Here is a 5,068-nt window from a genome sequence, read left to right as displayed (position 1 = left end):
TCCTACTCTTTTTAGTGCCTGAAAATAATACACACATTCATATCAGTTAGCGAACAGTCAAAAATGATTTTTTTTTAAGTTAATCTGAAATTATGTACCTAGGTACAGCAAGACAAATTACCTTCTAAATGACTGTTTTTCTATATCAGAAACGTTTAAATTGTTTTCAATTTCGCTTTCAGCGTCCTCAGTATATTGCTGCATCTGAAAATAATAATTTAATCTTCATTACATGCAAATCAGTAAAATAAAATTCAATTCAAGTTATAAAGCCTTATCCTCACCAGTTTGATTTAAATATTGAGTATCTCATCGTCCAACAGTACGTATTCCAAAATTATATCTCCTGTACCAGTGGTAGTAGCGATATACTCTAGACTACTCTGATTATCTTCTGAAAATACAAAGTACAATAAAATAATCATTTTTAGTTCAATGTTCAAAAGAATTTAGTGTCACAATAAAGTATTTTTAAGTTTACCTTCCATTAACATGACATCATGTTGAGGTATTCCTAATAATATCCCAAACTCAACACCAGTCAAAGAGTCTTGAACACTTTCTGAAACGAAATATTGTAAAGCATTAATGAAGGAATTCAAAACATAAGAAAACATAAAAGAATATTCAGAGTCACAGAGTAAAACTTTTTTTTTGCATTTACCATCCATTAAAATTACATTATTTTGAGGTATTTCTAAATGCTTCTCAGGTTGTACTAAATTAGTGGACTCTTGAACACTTCCTGAAACAAATTAATAAGCATTACAATAAAAAATTGTTGACTTTTAGACAGAAAAACACCAAAACAAAAATGATCCACCCATTTTCAAACTACTTTAAGGATAAATTAAGATGAACGATAATGTTTTATACAGCTTACCTGATTCCCTGATCGATTTTTGACACATCTTCACCATTTTTTCACCCCTGGAACTCATTTTCGATGATTTTTAAATAAAAAAACACGCACTGCAAAACTTTTTAAAACCACCAAGGTAAACGTCAAAGTGAGTGAATAACATGTTAACCATAAAAATCTAAGCCAATGTAGATGGGAAGAAGTTGTTAATTACAGAATTACGGCAAGAACTTGCTAACTTAGTAGTTAACAAGTTCTTGCCCTTATTTTATCAACTTAATGTCACAGAAACACGTAGTTAACATGTTCATCACATTGATTTAAGCATGTTCTTGCCGTTTTTAAGCTCTGGCATGGTGTTCATTGGAAAGAGCGTATGCGAATTAGTTTAGAGAGCATTCTAACTCAATTTTTACGAAAATGTAAGTTAACAACTTCTTGCCTTGGGGTCTTCATTTCACATGCATGTCAATTTTACTTGAGAACGACAAGGAAAAAAATCTGTTTGATTCTAAATCCCGAACGTATAAATTATATTAGGTAACTACTCGATCGATTGGTTTCATACATACGCATTTACCATTTTAATTAATACAATTCATTTAAATAATAATACCTACGGAAATATGTAAGACTGCGATTTAAAGCCAATGAAACCATACAGATTTCACAGTTTATCTCTTATTTTTAGGTTCTATAAATTTGTCTCATTATGGCAAGCGAACGCTCAAAATATTTTTGCAAACTTGGCACAGTAGGCCAAAAACCGCTCGAGTGGTAATGTGGAATTTTAAAATTAGTATGTTTAGAGTTTTGGGGTATTTCAAGATAAGATGACTGTTATAATTTACATTAATTATCTCGTTCGATATGTGATTTGGTCTCTGATTTTTTTTTTCATATCAACCCCACACAGGCGGTCCTTAGGAAAATAATTTGCCTCATGGCCTATATCATCTTTTGGGATGCTATGTGGAGGATTTTTTTTAAGGAAAGTAAGTTGGGAAAGTAACAGGTATGAAGACTGGGTAGGAATCTAGGGATCATTTATGAATATATCCCTCCCACAGCGGCGCAAGGCAATGGGTCAAGATACCAGTTCCCGATCCGGACTGCCACGAAGCTGGTGGGCAGACGCATCTGTTGCCAAGACAAACCTCAAACCATGTACCCGGGCACCCCTGCTAATTCACTAAACGTAGCAAACTAAGAGAAACGGCAACTCAGCCGTCACAGAACACCTAAATGTGAATTTGAGGTCAAATTATCATTTATAAATAAATTATATATTTAAATATATTTGGGTTTTAAATTTTCTTAGCAAACGTTCTAGTTAGATTCTAGTTAGAAGTTGATCCCCGTGAAAACTAGGGTAAACGTAAGTTCACAACCCCAAACGTTTAAGAACCCTTTTTTATGTTATTCTAGGTAAGTACAAAAATGTGAAGTAGTACATTATTTACTATAATTCTTTTCTGTCATTTTTTTAAGTATTTGAAAATTCAATTAAAAAAAATCTGTTTTCCTTCCGGTGTTGTCCTGTATCATTTTTTTAAATTTATAACTTTTCTTAGTTTTTTCTTATCACGTAGCCAAAAAAGTGGCAAGCTATTTTCATATTTAGTATGTATTTATATTTCTAATTATCATTATTTTTAGTTATTATTTATGCATGCTGTGAACATTATTTGTTGGGTTATAACCTAATTATTACATTTTTTAAAATTTAATGTTATTAACCTTAAATATTCATCTCTAAATAGTACAAAACAATGTCACTATCCGCGTCTGTCTGTTTTTTGGTCTACGCTTGGTTCTTGTAAACTATGCAACGTAGTTTGATAGGGTTTTCACTATCATTTAGAGAATTTTTTCCGGAACGTTTATGTATATAATACATGGATTTTATATTTATTGAAGTCAAACAACGTCGGGTACACGCCAACTTGTAATAAAATAAAATTAAAACAAATAATAAAACATCTATTTTTAAATGTTTTAAAACTAAATTAAAAATGTATTTAGTTTGACTGACGATTGAATCTTCCTACCCAGGAACAGGAGTCGACAACTGTACCAACCTCGCCAAATAACCATACCATACCGTACCAAGCCCATATCGAAAGAATAGAAAGAATTCAAAAAAAAATTTTTTAAACACATAAATTATTTTTATTTTTTATTTTATTTTTTTTATTTTATTTCATTTAAACGCCCATAGGGCTTTTACATATAATAATGTACATCTTTATTTTTTTAGTTATACATTTTATATAAAAAAAATACATATAGATTACATATAAAAATGTCAGATTTAGCAAAATATAGGTTACATAAAATATAAGAGTTTAAAAAATTAGGTATGATAGAGTGCAAATAAGTGCGACAAAAAATATAAAATTTGCCAAAATCCTCCAAATCAACGATAATGTTAATAAGAAGGTATAAAATTAGTTGATAACAATAGTTTACAAAGTATGTAAAAATAGTTCGCACATACTCCGTTTAAAGTTGGCCAAGTTCAAATTATTGTCAAATACATTTATATTATTTAAGTATTTGTTACCAAGACTGTGTAAACGTTGTATTGGAGAGTGAAAACTATAGTTGGAATGAGATGTATGTATGTAAAATGTTGATATTTGCCTAGTTGTTCGTGTAGGTATGTGTAGATTTATTAAATGCAGGAGTTCACAACAATCGAATTTAGAGTTCAATAATTTTAATAAAAAGGTTAGGTCGTTTATTTTTCTTCTGTTTTCTAATGTCGGAATATTTAAATGATTCAATAATGACTGGTAATTTATGTGTTCTAAAGGGATGTTAAGTTTAAAATTGACGAAGCGTAGAAATTTTCGTTGAATTCTTTCAACATTATGAATATGTACATTGTAGAAGGGTGACCAAACTATGGAGTTATGTTCTATCAGGCTTCTAACAAGGGATATGTACAATAGTTTTATGATTTGTAAAGATTTAAAGTTTTTAATTGTTCTTAATATACAACCTAATGTTTTCATACCCTTATTCACAGTTTGTTGAATGTGGGCCGTAAAGTCTAGTTTCTCATCCATTATTATGCCAAGATCTCGCATTTCCTTTACTCTTTCTAAATTTGTTTTATTTATTGAATAGCCAAAAAATTGTGATGTTTTTTTTCTGGAAAAGGTCAAAATTTTGCATTTTTCTACATTTAAATATAAATTGTTTTGTGAACACCACTTATTTAGCATGTCTATATTAGATTGAAGAACTTGACAGTCGTTTAATGAGGTTATTTCTTTATATAATTTAATATCGTCGGCGAATAGCAGTACATTGACATTTTCAAAGCAGTTGACTATGTCATTTATAAAAACAATAAATAAAATTGGGCCAAGATGACTACCTTGCGGTACGCCACTAGTGGCCAAAAATGGTTTAGATAAAAAAGATTTTATTTTAACAAGTAAAGTTCTACCAGATATGTAGCTACTTAACCAGCTTAACATATTTGCTCTGATTCCTATAGCATGAAGTTTTTGGATCAGTACTTTGTGAGACACTTTATCAAAGGCTTTCGAAAAATCAGTATATATACAGTCAACTTGTTTATTTTTAGAAAAAGACTCCAATATATAGTTTTGAAACAGTAGTAAATTTGTTGTAGTTGATCTACCTCTAATGAAGCCATGTTGTTTGTCATTTATTAATTTTGTTAGTGTAGGATATATTTCTTCCAAAACTAAAGATTCAAAGATTTTGGGTAATACAGATTGTATGCATATTGGTCGATAGTTTGAAATGTCAGTCTCGTCACCTTTTTTAAATATTGGAATAATATAGCTGGATTTCCAGTAGACGGGAAAATATCCAGAGGATAGTAGGTGGTTAAATAAAATGGTTAGTGGTTTAGACAATACGGAGGAGCACTGTTTTAGGAAAATTGGCGGGATGGTGTCCGGGCCTGCAGACTTGTTTATGTCTTAGGAATTTAATTTTTTTTTGCAAGATTCTTCGGTGATGTAGCAGTCTGTTAAATGTGTGGTTTTTTTGAATGTGTATGAAGGAATATTTTCTTCTAGTGTTTCATCATCATAAACATTTTTAAAGAAGTCAGAAAAAAGATTTACAATGTCTTGCGTATTGTTGGCGTATTTGTCGTCCATGTGCATTTCTGGAGGATAGTCTGTGCTGTCGTTGTTTATTTTTTTAATAAATTTCCAG

The 5,068-nt window shown here is 30.5% G+C and overlaps 1 long non-coding RNA gene across 1 annotated transcript; it reads right to left on the bottom strand.

Annotated features, from left to right (window-relative positions):
* Positions 1 to 225: 225 nt before the first annotated feature.
* Positions 226 to 1,314, bottom strand: LOC149409880 (uncharacterized). The gene is made up of 3 exons (XR_016305096.1): positions 665 to 1,314; positions 482 to 562; positions 226 to 394 (listed from the first exon to the last, which is right to left on the bottom strand). It is a non-coding gene; the product is annotated as an uncharacterized LOC149409880 (long non-coding RNA).
* Between the last annotated feature and the right edge of the window lie 3,754 nt (positions 1,315 to 5,068).

The sequence above is a fragment of the Hesperophylax consimilis genome, chromosome 29, assembly GCF_061612785.1.
Source record: "Hesperophylax consimilis isolate HC1 chromosome 29, BYU_Hcon_1.0, whole genome shotgun sequence".
In the NCBI taxonomy this organism is placed as follows: Eukaryota; Metazoa; Arthropoda; class Insecta; order Trichoptera; family Limnephilidae; genus Hesperophylax; species Hesperophylax consimilis.
The sequence above is the reverse complement of the archived record's forward strand: the minus strand, read 5'-3'. Positions and strand labels throughout refer to the sequence as shown.